Raw genomic sequence first — 15,429 nt, 5'->3', positions numbered from 1 at the left:
TTCATGTCTGTGACCTTTTTTTTTCCTTCTTAAAGAAATCCCTTAACATTCCTTGTAATACTGGTTTTGTGTTGATGAACTCCTTTAGCTTTTCCTTGTCTGGGAAGCTCTTTATCTGTCTTTCAATTTTAGATGATAGTCTTGCTGGGTAGAGTAGTCTTGGTTGTAGGTCCTTACTTTTCATTATGTTGAATATTTTGTGTCAATCCCTTCTGACCTACAAAGTTTCTGTTGAGAAACCAACTGACAATCTTATGGGAGCTTCCTTATAAGTAACTAGTTGCCTTTCTCTTGCTGTTTTTAGGATTCTCTTTTTGTCTTTTACCTTTGGCATTTTAATTATGATGTGTCTGTATTTCACCCTGTTTGGATTCATCTTGTTTGGGACTCTCTGCACTTCCTGGACTTGTAGTCTATTTCCTTTGCCAGGTTAGGGAAGTTTTCAGTCATTATTTTTTCAAACAGGTTCTCAGTCCCCTGCTTTATCTCTTCTCCTTCTGATACCCCTACCATGTGAATGTTGTTACTCTTTATGTTGTCACAGAGGTCTCTTAAAGTATCCTCATTTTTTGGGTATCCTTTTTGCTGTTCTACTTGTGTGTTTTATGCTACCTTGTCTTTCAAATTCCTGATTTGATTCTCTGCTTCATGTAGTCTACTGGTGATTCCTTCTAGTGTGTATTCATTTCAGTTATTGTGTTCTTCACTTCTGATTTTTAATGCTTGCTATCTCTATGTTTACATTCTAACTAAGGTCCTTGAGCATCCTCGTAAGCATTGTTTTGAATTCTGTATCTGATAGGTTGCTTGTCTCCATTTCATTTAGTTCTTTTTCTGGAGTTTTCTCCTGTTTTTTCATTTGGGACACATTTCTTTGTTTTCTTGTTTTAGGTGCCTCTCTGTGTTTGTTTGTATGCGTTTGGTAGATTTGCTATGTCTCCCAGTTTTGGCTGGGAGGCCTTATGTGGTAGGTGTCCTGTGGGGTTCAGTGGCACAGTCTCCCTGGTTACCTGTGCTGGGTACTCCAGGAATGTCCCTTGTGTGGGTTGTGTGTGCCCTCCTATAATAGTTGAGCCTTGATTGCTATTGGCATATCAGTGGGTGGGGTTGACCCTCAGGCTGACTGGCTTTGGGGTTTGGCCACCTTCACAGCTTATGGGTTACTGTGGGGGGGGGGCTTTTCCCACTCAGTGGGATTCACCTCAGTGGCCTGTTGGGACTGCCCTTTGTGTGTGCCGCTTGTGGGGCTGGGGACCCTCACTCCTCCAGAGGGAACTCGGCAGTGAGATACCCTCCTGATTATCTACCATCAAATGGAGGTTTGGAACCAGCCTGTTCTGCATTTCTTCCCCTCCTACCAATCTTGACGTGGCTTCTTCTTTATATCCTTAGTTATAAAACTTATGTTCAGCTAAATTTCCAATGGTTCTCCAGGTTGATTGTTTTATAATTTAGTTGTAATTTTAATGTGTACTTGGGAGGAGGCAAGCACAGCATTTATCTACTCTGCCATCTTGGATCATCTCCAAATAAATAGAATCTCTAAGGATGGAACTCAGGCATCAGTAGTTTTCAAAGTTTCCTAGGTGATATCAGTATGCAGCCAAGGCTGAGAACCACTGTATCCTTCCCACAATATTGACTCCTGCTTAGCATTACTTTCAGAGAGAAGGAAGCAGTGAGTAATAAACAGAGGTCAGGGAGGCCAGTGAACTCAAGTAGTGTTATTTTAATTAGCTCTTTCTTCAAGTGGAAATGTACGTCTGTAAAAAGCAGATACCCAGTCTGGGAGTCTAGAGAATTAATAAGGACTAGTCAGTGGGACTGAGCAATGAAGAGTATAAAATGAAAGTTCTCCAAATGTTGGGTTTTTCTTTTCATTTTTTTTAAAGTATAGAATTCACGGGTTTTTTATTATATTCTCAGAGGTGTGCTACCAATACCACAGACAATTTTAGAACATTTTCATCACCTCAGAAAGAAACTACCCTTTAGCTGTCAATTGCCTGCTATTAGCAATCACTGGTTGACTTTACTTTTCCATAGTTTCCCTGTTCTGGACTCAGATGTTATTTTTTAACCCAGATGCTTCATTGATGCAGGACCAATGATGATGTTTGTTATTTTTATTTTTATTGAAGCATAAATATGTACAAGAAAAACATAAACCATAATATATAACTCAATAAAATTTTGCAAACTCAACTCACCAGGGAACCAGCACCCTGGTCAAGAAACCAAAGCTTATGGGCATCTCAGAAGCTTCTCTTGTGTCACCCTCCTCCAAGGGTAACCACTCTTCTGAATTCTATAAACATAGATTAGTTTTGCCTCCATTTGAACTTTGTACCAATGGAATTACAGAATATGTCCTTTTTTGGTGTCTGGCTTTTTTTTACTCAACATTATGTTTGTGAGATTCACCCATGTTATTGCCTATAGCCATGACAATCTTTTGATGTTAAATTCACTCAGTTTCCTTTGGAATAAATTATTTAGAAAGGGGCCGGCCCGGTTGCTCAGGCGGTTAGAGCTCCATGCTCCTAACTCTGAAGGCTGCAGGTTCGATTCCCACATGGGTCAGTGGGCTCTCAAACACAACGTTGCCAGTTCAACTACTCGAGTCCCGCAAGGGATGGTGGGCTCTGCCCCTGCAACTAAGATTGAACACGGCACCTTGGGCTGAGCTGTTGCTGAGCTCCCAGATGGCTCAGCTGGTTGGAGCGCGTCCTTTCAACCACAAAGGTTGCCGGTTTGAGCTGCGCCCTCCACAACTAAGACTGAAAGGACAACAACTTGAAGCCGTACGGTACCCTCCACAAATAAGATTGAAAGGACAACTTGACTTGGAAAAAAGGCCTGGAAGTACACACTGTTCCCCAATAAAGTCCTGTTCCCCTTCCCCAATAAAATCTTTAAAAAAATTATTTAGAAAGGTTCATCAAGACTCTAAGATATTCTTTAGGTGATTTATTGAATAAGCCACCTCCATTGGTCAGTATTAAAATCTGTTACTGAAAGATTTTGGGGGGAATTTAAATTCAGAACGCTAGTGTTGAAGGCAAATGACAGCATCTTGGTCTTGCAGAAACTGTTGGGCAAGTCATTGAACTTAAACTGAATAAACTTGAATGTTTGCAAACATTTAACAAAACATATGAGGTTGAATTCCTTATCTGAGTCTTTAGTCCTGGGATCTTTTTATTTTGGCATGTCTTTGGGAACAGCTTATGATTTTTTCCCCCTATTTAAAAATGTCTTTCTTTCTCACATATAATACCTAGTAGTGCAGACTAAACCCTTTCTTCACCTAGGAATGTTTAAGTATAAGACCAGACATATAGCTAGGACTGTAATGTTTTTATACCTACAAGTGTTAGAAAGTGCCATATAATTTACTCCTAGTTTCCTTAGCAATTTCTTCTCTCCCTGCACACCCAATCAAGCTAGTGGAATGCTTGCTAAACATGGCAAAGTACTTTGTGGAGAAATTTGTGCTCTGTGGAATTTCTTTTCATGAACCAACAAAGGTTTACTTTTCAGAATAAAGCACAAGGAAGGTCTTTGTGAATCAGGCCTTTCCTAATGTATTTGAATATTCAGGTGCCTTGGGGAGCTTCTGAAAGGGAGGATGGGTGCAGGTCTTGTACTGTGCTCTCTTTCCCCAAAATAAGCCTCCGAGAGAAACTTGGGTATGAGGTCAGTGTCTTGATTTGAAGCCAACTAGATGATAGGCATTGAAAACCAAAGCTCTGTGACATTTAAAATACATACTGCAAAACATAATAACCAATACATGTGACTCCATCACTAGATACTATTTCCCTGTGCCCATAAATTTAGCAGTGATGTTTAGTCCTAGACCAGAAATCTCCAAAAATGATTTGGAAAATGTATCTGTAAGCACATAGGCAGAAACCAATCACTTCTGCAGCTTTCTCAGATGAAGAGTGGCTCCATCTTCCTCTGTATACTTCCCTTAAGATCACTTCCTCTGTACACGTACAAGAAAAGTCATCAGACACCTGTCAGTTCCAAGGAAAAAAGTACTGCTTTTAAATGCTTAAAAACTGTATTTTCTCAGTTTGCAGAGAAAAATAAGAGAGGAAATGCAGTTTGTTCATGGAAATTAAGCCTAGCTTTTCCAAGATATATGTCTTGCCGTCTTTTGTTCACCACAGAAAGGGGTATTCTGTGATGAAAGTGCTTATACAAATATTTAATTTCTAGGATTTATGTGCAGTGTGAAAGCTTGAAGAACATTTTTCTTTAAATGCCACTTAATCCCCACCCTTGCCTTTCTGAGTTATCATGCCTGGCTTTGAACTTGTAGTAATACCAAACTGTTTGTACTGGCCAGCGCTTGTCACTGCTGCTGTACCTTAGCTCTTGCTGTGCCTTCTGCCTGGGACAGCTATCGTCAGCCACTGCACTTTCTTCACTGGCTCATATTTACTTCATCTGCAAGACTATTCAGCTCAGGTGTCATCTCCTCCAGGAATTCTGAACCTCTAGTTTGATGTAATTGCCCCTTCTCTCTGTACCTCATGCAAATCTGTTTTAAACCTTATGGTGTCACAGTCATGTTAAAATTATTCTTTGCATGTGTCTCTCCCATTCACATATACACTCCTTGAAAGCAAATTATTAATACAAATTATTAATTGTATGATAGTTCTTTTATTTAAAAATCATAATATTAACCCAAATTTTAGGTTTAGTTAATAATAATCCTTAATGGAAAACATGCAGTTTTGTGAAAAGCACACTATCATTATTTTGTCTACTATTAAACAATTTAGATGAAGAGTCTATGTAACTTGAAGGATCCTTAAGCACACTGTTGGGTATTGAGCGAGTGTGGACTTACATACCCATGTGAAAAATGGTCTCATTCTCTGCTTTTGCGCGCTCTCTCTCTCTCTCCTCTTGCTTTCCTTCCTCCCTTTATTAACCCCTTATTATTCTCTGTTGCACTACATTTTCTTCTTATTTCCAAAGAGAAGGTCCTTGTTTATAATGTTTGCTGTCATTATATAGATTAGGGTTCCCAAGATGACATGGAAGGGGAGACCATTTATTTCTCCTTTCACAACCACGTCCAAAAGCCATGTACGTGTCACCCAGTGAAGGGTGATGTCTGGGCTATGACCATATGGCCTAACAGTAGTCATGATAGTTTATATGATGCTTTATGAGTTCGGCCCTGTGCTGAGAACTGTCTGTATATGCAGTAGTTCTGTTAGGTAGGAACTGCAATTGTGCCCATTTGCACATGAGGAAACAGTCTCAGAGAACTTAATAACTTGCCCAGCATCATACATGTTTTAAATGCAGAGCTGGAATTAAGAACCAAACCCCGTCAGATTCCAAAACCTATGATTTTAAATTGTTTATGTTGAAATAAACAAGTGTAGATGAATAGGGATCTGCAAAGAAATGTACAGGGCGGTCCTGAGCACACTTCACCCCATGTACCCCCGTTTGACATCCTACATGACAATAGTACAGTATCAAAACCAGGAAATAGTTGGGCATCCATACATATGGTAAACTGATGGTTTTGATTACCATAGAACTTTAGTTAACTATGGCTTCTGAATGAAAATAGCATTCTTTATACTAACCGCCTTCATTTTAGTAAATAACTCATTATTGCCATGATGTACATTGAGGAAGAATGTGATTTAGATCACTGATTCTTAACCTTTTAGGACATAGATGTATTTTAGAAGGCAATGAAATTCGGAATTTCAGCAAAAAAAGACATCTATACACACATATATACAAAATGTTCATGGTTTCACAAACATTCTCTATCTCCACTCCCCAAAATGTGCATAGACCACAGGTTAAAAACTTGGAAATAAGGGCTGATACTGACATTTTGCTCAAGGGATTGGCTGTGTTCTGCTCTCAACTGGTTTAGAGCAATATTTAAAGAAGTACGTTTATTTAAATAAATTTGGAAACTCTCTAACAATTCTTATTAATGCTCTTTTATGTCTTTTCCCAACTCTGCTTATAACCCCCCTCCTCCCAAACCCTCTTATTACTCTTTTTCTTAAGGGGCTAAAAGTTCCTTGCTTTTTATACAGCTCTTGGTTGCTTGCACAAAAAAATTGCTTCCAAAATTATTGCCCCTACGATCACACTTCATCTGGGATTGCTTTCTTGTGCACAAAAGGCCTTTGGTCAGCACCTTTCAGTTGTCTTTCCCTTTTCAGGTCACCACCAAGAACTTGGATAATTTGGGTCATGGCTCTGAAGTTAGGGATCCGCCCAGCTAGATATGAGAATGTAACTGCGAGCTCCTGTCAGTTTTGAGCCAGCTTTAGGAGCCAGGAAATGTATTTCCACAGCTAGGGTTTTACTCTGAGAGTGTAAGTCACCGAGGCATAGGTCAGAGAGGCAATCTGGATAGAGGAGGAAAAGATATTTAAAAACAACAACAACAACAAAAAAACAGGCTTATGATCTAACCAGAAGTGTAGAACAGATCTTGATTCTGAGGAAGGTTTTTGCCTTAGTTGTAAACTTCTTACATGCTTCTTGTTGAGGTAAAGCTCAGTGAAATATGCTGTTGCTGTGGAGCCAGAGTCCAGAGTTTGGCTAGCCTAGAACCTACAAGGAAGTGAGTACACCTGGAAACGTGGGTAGATATAGGGCTGATGCTGATATTTTGCTGAAGGGATTGGCTGTGTTCTGCTCTCAACTGGCCAAGAGAGAAGAAAGCCAAAACGCTTTTGCTATACCAACTGTGTAATTTTTTGTGATGAGCTTTTTCCAGTCAGAAGTTTCACAACTGCTCTACTGTCTTCTAAGTTGTCTGCCCACTGATGAATGACTTATATTTTGCATACAGTTGGTCTTTTACAACCCTGAGTAGTTTTATAGCCTGGTTGCCAAAAGAGGCTAGTGAAAAAAATTTGCTTTCAAAGGAGCTGTATCCTTTTCCACCTCTTGAATTTGACTGTTGAAGACAAAGACTTCCGCCATGGTTTCTCTGCACTGTCAAACCAAGTATTTGACTCAAGAGGAGAATGGAGAGTGGAAGGATGGAAGGTAGACCTGGACTACTGTCTATTTATGATTTTCTTTAGTGCTGTGTTGGGGTCTCCTGATGTTGAAGGCCTGCCTCGGTTTTATAACAGCAATCAGATCTGTACACCCCTATGCCGGAAACTGTGCTAAACATTATAAATAATTCTCCCAAGAACCCTAAAGTTGGCTCTTTACCCATGATGAAACTAAAGGTCAAAGAAGTGCATTAACCTGATCAGCGTCACAAATCTAGCAGTAAAGAAAATGGGACTTGATCCCAGGTATTTCCTACTCCTATATTTAAGTGGAGAATTTGCTCCTCAGCTCTGGCTTCTTGCTGTACAACTTCCCTCCTTCTCCCCACCCCATGAGGAAATCTGGCTCAGGGCCACTGGTTGACACTAACTTAATTCCTCAGAGACTGGTCAGTGACCCACCAGGTGCCATTTCACAAAGGGAGACATGCCTTTCCGATACACTGAATATCAGCTGACCAGGGCCCCCTCCTCTAGGTCAGACTGCTGGTAAGCATTAAATCGGAGAGGAGAGAATTGGATAACTTCGTGACATCTCACTTCCAGACTGTAAGTAAGGCTTGAAGAATTCAACATACCCTGTCGCCCGGTAATGGCTAGAATATTCGTGTCTGCCAAATATAGTCTACCCTGGACAGTGCAAGATAAACACTGCTGAAATTTTGCCTCTTTCCAAAGTCATTTTCTGGACTCCAGACAACTCTGAGCAGATGAATCCTCTTTTATTTACATTATCTTTAGTTGTTATACTTTCCAGGATCACTGTATCTCTTAGATCACTTGGCCCTGAGGTAATTTTAGCTGTCATCATAGCTTTGTGAGCATTGGATAGAATCCATTAGAATTTATAAACCATTATTCAGGGTGAGTTACTTTTGTAATCCCATAACCTGATTCTTTGGGTGTTGATTTTTTGATGAGTCTTTTGTCTTTAAATTCTGAAGAAGTAACTTCCTTATCCTTAGATTTTGCAACCTTTATTCTCGCAAGCTCTCGTAGCATTTGGAACCTTTCTACTTGAACACTTTAATAGATATGATCAAAAGAAGTTATATAGCTATAACATGACACCCATAGCAGTCACTCATGTCATTATATTTTACACTTGACAACAAACGGGCAGGCTATACAAATGTTTTATGCACCTCTCTGAATGTGTGACATATTTCACACACCACGATCAAATGGAGATAAGGAACATCTCTTTAGACACTCACCTGTCCCAGTCTCACAAAGGTAATGGATGGAAAGATTTCTGGAGAAATTACCGTTTGATTCTTTCTTCAGGTCCTAATAGTCTTTCTCCCCTCCTGCTCTAAAAGGAATGGATTCATCCTACTCATGAGAGCATGTTTCTCTTTGCCTCAGAAAGCTTTGAAAAGTAGCCAGCTACACCCAGAGAGCCCTAAAATTCTTAGAGTAACACGTTTTTAGTCAGGTAGTCTTGATCCACGGCTGCAGAGGTTCACCATTTAGCAATGAGATAGGGTATAATGGCAAAAGCCAGGTAGGACTCTGGGGTCTCTTAAAAAAAAATAATTTTTTTTAAACTTTTGTTTATTTTAAGTGTGTTTTTCCAGGACCCATCAGCTCCAAGTCAAGTAGTTGTTTTAATCTTGTTGTGGAGGGCGCAGCTCCCAGTGGACCATGTGGGGATTGAACTGGCAACCTTGTTGTTAAGAGCACGGTGTTCTAACCAACTGAGCTAACCTGCAGCCTTGGGGTCTTTTTTAAATTGGCCACTTTTAGCCTTACGAAGCTTCCCTACTTTGTACGTTTTTTGTGAAACTGAAATGAGATAATATGTATGCAAGTGTTTTGAAAACTAGAAAAGGCTATACAAATGTAAGTTGTTACTTCAAAGCAGTGAGCAGTGAAAAGGGAATCAGTTGAACACCGTTGCTACATACACCTTTTTCAAGCACCAAACATTAAGTGTTGATGTTTATTGAGCATTTACTATGTGCCAGGCACGGTTATGTTTTAATGTATTAACTCATCTAATCTTCATAGTATCCAAATAAGATAGGTATTATTGTCCCCATTTTACAGATGAGAAACACTGAAGCACAGAAGAGCTAAGCGTCCTGCCTAAGGTAATGTGCCTAATAAGTGATGAGATGAAGCTGGAAGCAACTCAGGCAGCCTCGCTCCAGAGCCCAGACTATCACGCTGGCAGCATAAATCCTTACTAATTGACTTTTAGCAGGTCCAAGACATTTGTTATGCATATCACAAAAGGTAAATGTTATGTAAGTCTTGAAAGGTTAAAATTGTGATGAGTAAGGACACTTTACAAGAAAAACAAATATTGTTCAGGATTTGGATTTAACTCCTTTCCAGTGCCTACTCTTCATATTTTTGGGTCTTAACATAAACGTTACTTATATGTGGTATGTGGCCCCTAAACATTCATGTAAAATCATCCCTTCCACACCTACTTCATCAGCAAAATGATGGTAATGGAGTTGTTTGATCTTTTGAGATCTCCTAAGGCTGAAAGTGGTCAAATGAGAGGGTGTAGAGGAAAAGCCTTGTAAATTAAATGTCAAGACAAGTATTTTATGCTGAGATCTATAACAAAAACCAGGAATCAGTTAATATAATTCTAGTAATTTTACTCTTTTAATAAATTCACCCGTTGATTTTTCTTTTTTTCTGATAAAAAACATTTATCAGAGTCATTGCATGATATGTCTGGCAGTATCTTTTTCTTCATCAACATCAATTGGTAGATTTTTGTCTGATTTGTCTGGTTTTTCCTTTATTTATTTCATTTCCTTTGTTTTACCTTTGATGTCTTGATTTGCTACTTCTAGTTATATGATACAAACGTTCATTTATGTTATGAGAGAGAAGAGAGTCAGCCGAGAATGAAAAATTAAAACCTTTTCTTTCCTCAGGCACTACGGCAGTACCTTAATTGTTTCATACATTTTTTTTATTGTGAAAGTATTATCTCACAATGGAAAAGTAGGAGGTACAGTAAAACTTTAAGCCCACCAAAACCATGAAACATGTTCTTACTTAATGAAAGTTGAGTACTGTATTTTTCACGTAAGATTGTAGCATAAACATATTCGACTTGATTGAAACATAAACGTGCCGCATAAATATATGACATAAAAATGTATTCTTAAATACATTTAAATTTACACCTTTAGATGTAGATGTGCCAAGAATATGTATCATAGTTTATTTACCCATTCACTGTTACTGGATATTTAAGAGGCTGCCAGTTTTTAAATGATAATAAATAAATAACATCACAGTGAACTTCTTGGTACATATCCTAAGAGCACAAATACCCAGAAGTGGAATTATTGGCTCAAAAAGTACAAACGTTTTAAAGCTTTTGATATATCTTACCAAATTGCTTTTTTAAAAGGATCAATTTGAATTAATATTTATTTGTAACAGAATTCTACAAAGGAGGTTTTAGGCATATTGGATGTTTTCATTTAAAAATATTTGCCAATTCATGGTTTGCCATTGTTTCAGTTTAATAGCACGTCATATATATTTAACTAATGCTACGTCATTTTTTCTATAAATTGGACATCCCTTGCGTGTTTATTGATTTGGTTTTCATATTGATTGTTTAACAAGTTTTACTAGTCCTTTGACTCAAATTTGTGGCAAAAATGTGCAAATACATAATCTGTATTCATTTTAGTTACATCCTCATAACTTTCTTTATAATTTATTATATTGCATCTAAGCTATACTGTTAAGAGGAAAAAATAGTATCCTGCCAAATAGTGTTTAATTATGATCCCCATCTCTCTCTCCCCCACCCCACTCTCTCCCCTCTTTCATTCATTCTTTCTTTCTACACATGCACAGACACACACACGCATTTATTCACTAATTATTTTTTAATATCTCCTTTGTGGCAGAGATACAGTATTGAACAAAACAGATAAAATCTGAGCCCTTATGGAACTTACTGTTTATTGGTGAAGCCAATCATTTTCAAAAACCCACCGAATAATCTATAATGTCAGGTAGTGATAGTGCTGAGAACAAAAGTAGAGCAGGGTAAGAGATGGAGATGACCAGGGCGCCTTTTGATTCAGCGGTCAAAGAAGACCTTTCTAATGTGACATTAGATCAGAAGTATTGAATGAAGCAACTAGTATATTATTTTATATAAGCCTATGTATAGAAAAGAAAAACATTTGGAAGAACATTCACCAAAATTCTGTATTCCTCTTCTCAGTAATACTACTTATGGCTCTTGTCAGCCAGACAAAACCAGCCAAACATCCTATCCTAGACGTCTCCCACCTTGGGTTGGGAATGTGATTGGAGTGCCAGAGGAAGAGCTGGGGTGTATAAGTGAAAAAGTGGTAAGAAAATAGGTGAAAGTGATAGGTAAGGATGAGATCAGGCAGGCCTTCTTAGGCCATAATATGGACTTGGGATTTTATGTGTTGCCTTTGGAAGGTTTTGAGAATGTCATCTGATTTATAGGTGTAAAGGATCTTGTTTTTATGAAAATAAAGCAGAATAAGAGTGGGAGCATCAAGACCAAGTAGAAAGCTGTTATAGTAGGCGGTGGTGGTCTGGAATCGATAATAGTTATAGTAATGAGAAGTATTTAGTCCAGAATAAATGTTGGAAGGTAGAAGGAACAGAAATTTATTGATAATTGGTTTGTGGTGTGAGAAAGTCAAGGCTGACTTAATTTTTTGCTTGAGCCACTGATTGAATACAATTCATATTTGTCTCCCTGCCTTATTAGGGGAGGGGCTATTTTATGGAGGTTATCTTTTTCAGGGCAGGGAGATTAGTTAGGAAGTTACTGCAATCATTCGTCAAAGATGAAAGGGGCCTGAACCTGCGCAGAGGCTATAGGTATGGAGAGGCATTTAGAGGACACAGACTTGACAGACGTTTAGGAAGTAAAAATCACCACTTAGGAAAATGGTTTAGGGTTGGTTTTCTTTGTTTGTTTGTTTTTTACTAAAATTGGAGTTGAATTTTTTTCCCCCCAGTAAGTCCATTTATTGACATATACCCAAGAGCAAGGGTTGCCTGAGGCCTTTTTTTATAGCCCTAGAGCTAAGAATATTTCTTACATTTTTAAAGGATTAAAATAAAGGGGTTGATATGTAACAGAGAGACCATTGGTGGCCCTCAGACCTAAAATATTGTCTTTTCCTTTACAGTGAAGTTTGCCAACCCTTGATGTAGATCAGTGGTTTTTAAAGTGTGGTTTAACTTTTCAAGTTCCCAGCAGCACCTGGGAACTTGTTAGAAAGGCGTATTCTCAGGCCTCAGCATAAACTTGCTGAATTAAAAACCCTGGGAGTGGGACCCAACAATCTGCGTTTTAACAAGTTCTCTAGGTGGTTCTGATGTATGTTAATTTCTGAGAACCATTGTTCTAGAGAAGCTTCTGTACCTGTGCACCAGGATACATGGTGAAGTAGAACAGCCTTATGCATAAGAGGATCAAACTGGAAGTGACTGGAAGGTCAAAGTAGAGGAGATAAGTAAGTTGTGGCAATTAACACAATGAGAGTATTCTATATAGCTTGTCGGTAAGGGCATGGAGTGCGAAAGCAGACTGGTTGTGTTTGAATCCCAGCTCCACCAAATACCGTGTTTCCCCAACAATCAGCTCTAATGTGTCTTTTGCAGCAAAAATTAATGTAAGACCTGGTATTATATTATATAAGACCCGATATTATGTATTATATTATATTATACCCGGTATTATATGTCATATTATATATTATTATATTGTATTATATTATATTATATTAATTATATAAGACCAGGTCTTATATATAGTAAAATAAGACTGGGTTTTATATTAATTTTTGCTTCAAAAGACATATTAGAGATGATTGTCCGGCTAGGTCTTATTTTCGGGGAAACACGGTAGTAGTTGTGTGACCTTGGACAAGTTATTTGACCTTTCTAAGCCTCAGTTTCCTCATCTGTAAAATGGCATAAAAATAGTAACTACCTTATAGAGTTATTGTGAGTCTAAAACAATTACATAAAGTTATTAGAAGAGTGCCTGGTACATAAGTATTAGATTTAAAGAGCAATTCACATATTACCTATGATGCTTGAAGGAAAAACATGTCAAAGTTCATTTCATAAAGGTGATGGTCTGCCCATATATTTTGCATCTCACAAAATGATCAAGCAACCTAAGGTAAAAACAGCATAGGTTTTGGAGGTTCAAATGTTGGCATTGACTCTGTAGACCTAAGTTTTCACATGTAAAAAATACTAAAATTGCTCTTATAGGATTGTGAAGAAAACTGATGAAATGTATATGCCCGCATTATGTTTGGTACATGAGCATTTAATAAATATGTTCTTTCTTTTCCTAATTGCCCTTTCATTTCTTTCATCATTCCCTCCACCCTTCCTTCCAAAATTCTGCTGTCTTGATGTTCTCTGTGAAACATTTGCCAGAACGAAGGTGCAAAGTGGCTTCCTTGCCTGTAAGGAGATTTGGCTTTTTCCATGAATCAAGGTCACGACAGTCGGTGTCTAGTGTTTTCCCAGCTACACCCAGGGACAAGTTTGTGGCTAGATCTAGGACAGGGATGTAATCCTGATATCTCTTGTGATTTCAGCCTTTCAGCTGCCTTGGTATGCAAAATGCTTAGTATGTACCTAGCAACACCTAAATACAGAACAGGCACACAAAGAAATAGATTCTTTCCCCCTCAGTGGAGGCCACCTCCTGTTTTTTATGTATCTCTCAGGGCCTTGCAGCAAGTAGGCCCGTAATATGTATTGCTTTGAGCTGTGAGGATGAATTTGACCTCCTCGGTGGAGCTTAAAGCTCCATTTCATAGAATGGGTTAATAAACAATATAAGTGAGTTTAGGGTGCAAACAGCTGAAACCATTGGCTGCATTTTATGCTCGTCTAGAGCAGTAAGCAACCTGCTGCAAACACTGAGTTCGGAAAGAAAAAAATACTAAATTCTCTGCCTCTTGACATTAACAATCAAAAGGGACAAGAAATATCCGTTTCCAAACGACAGGTCCAAAGAGACAGCCGTGCAAGCGAACCAGCTCCTGTTCTGGCGCGATCTCGAAGGGCGGGTAGGCTGGAGCCTTCAGGCAGGAGAAAGGCAGCCTCCTTGTGACGTCAAATCAGCGGACTTTCGTCCCGGCTTTAGGCCGGTTCCGGTTCCCCGGCTTTCCGGGCGCGAGAGTACGTGAGCGCGGCGGCATCTGCGCGTGCTCCGCAGTGGGACTCGGGAAGGTTGGGTCCAACTCGCGAAGGAGATGCGTGATTGGCTGAAGCCGTGCTGGGGGGTTCCCCAGGCCTTTCGGCAGGGGTAAAACAATAAGAGGGGGCGGTGGCAAAGGGGGCGGGACGTCCGTGTTCCTAGTCGCTCGCCGCATCGCCTGGTGCTCGGGAAGAGGTGGTTGTAAGAGGAAACGCGCTCGCGGCTCTTCGACTTCCGAGGTTTGAGGTTTGTCGGAGGGAGGGGGCGGCTAGCGTGAAGAATCCGCTGCAGCCGGTCCTCAGCGCCTCTCCCGCTGACCTCCGCGCGACATACCTGCGGCCGCTGTTGGTTGGAGGTGTGTAAAGGGGTCGGGCAGGGAGGTCGGTGTGGTGGTCGGAAGGGGACGTTCGCTTCGCGTGCGGCGGCTCGAGGCAACCGTCAGAGCGTGAGCCCGGTGTCCGAGGTGTCGCGGCAGAGACATTGTTGCTGCCGGCTGCCTGCGCTGCGGGGAAGGCGTGAGAGAAGCGAGCCTTTCAGGTGAGGGGTGGGAGGCCGCCCGGGCAGGGAGACGACCGGCGCCGGCGCGCGTCGTGCGAAGGGAGGGCTCCGAGGGCACAGGTGGAGCCGAGGCTTGTTGGGGATGAGGTGGCGAGCGGGGAGGACAGACGCGGCAGTTCCCAAAGGCGCGCTGCGCGGAGGGAGGTTTAACCGGGGCGGTGGGCGAGTGGTCTTTCTGGGGAGGATGTTTCGGGCGGGGAGCCCACCGTCCTTGTCGCTGCCTCGTTTGTGGCTCTCATTCCCGGTTCTGCGGGAGCGGGGAGGCCGTCGCCGCCCCGCCCGTGGGGGAGGGGGAACGAGGCTGTGGCGGCGGCGGCTGAGGCGACGCAGATGCGAAAGGAGAGGCCTCCGGGCACCATTTCTTGCACCGAAATAGAATCCGGGTGTGAGGCGGCCACTGCTCCGCTTGCCCAGTGCCCGGCGTTGCTCGGCCTTTGACCCCCCCGCCCCCTCGGCTTTATCCCCAACGTGTGCAGAAACCGGGGCTGCCTTTCACGTACACTCTTTTCGTGCCCTTTTCGTGCGAACGGTCCCTTATTGACCCAGGAACAGAACAAAATGTTGGAGCGCTCTGGGGAA

At 40.8% G+C, this 15,429-nt stretch overlaps 1 protein-coding gene across 8 annotated transcripts in view; it reads left to right on the top strand.

The window, feature by feature from the left end:
• G3BP2 (G3BP stress granule assembly factor 2) overlaps positions 1–15,429 on the top strand; it is a 71,590-nt gene that overhangs the window by 29,739 nt on the left and 26,422 nt on the right. Inside the window, exon 1 of one of the 8 annotated variants that reach the window (XM_081050002.1) lies at positions 14,262–14,647. The exons of 4 other annotated variants lie outside the window; for them this stretch is intronic. The gene's annotated coding sequence lies outside the window, so the exon portion shown is untranslated. Of the gene's footprint in view, positions 1–14,261; positions 14,830–15,429 lie in introns of those variants that run through there. 3 more of the 8 variants (XM_081050006.1, XM_081050005.1, XM_081050009.1) reach the window with 3 other exon arrangements.

Source organism: Rhinolophus hipposideros (genome assembly GCF_964194185.1).
Source record: "Rhinolophus hipposideros genome assembly, chromosome: 1".
In the NCBI taxonomy this organism is placed as follows: Eukaryota; Metazoa; Chordata; class Mammalia; order Chiroptera; family Rhinolophidae; genus Rhinolophus; species Rhinolophus hipposideros.
The sequence above is the reverse complement of the archived record's forward strand: the minus strand, read 5'-3'. Positions and strand labels throughout refer to the sequence as shown.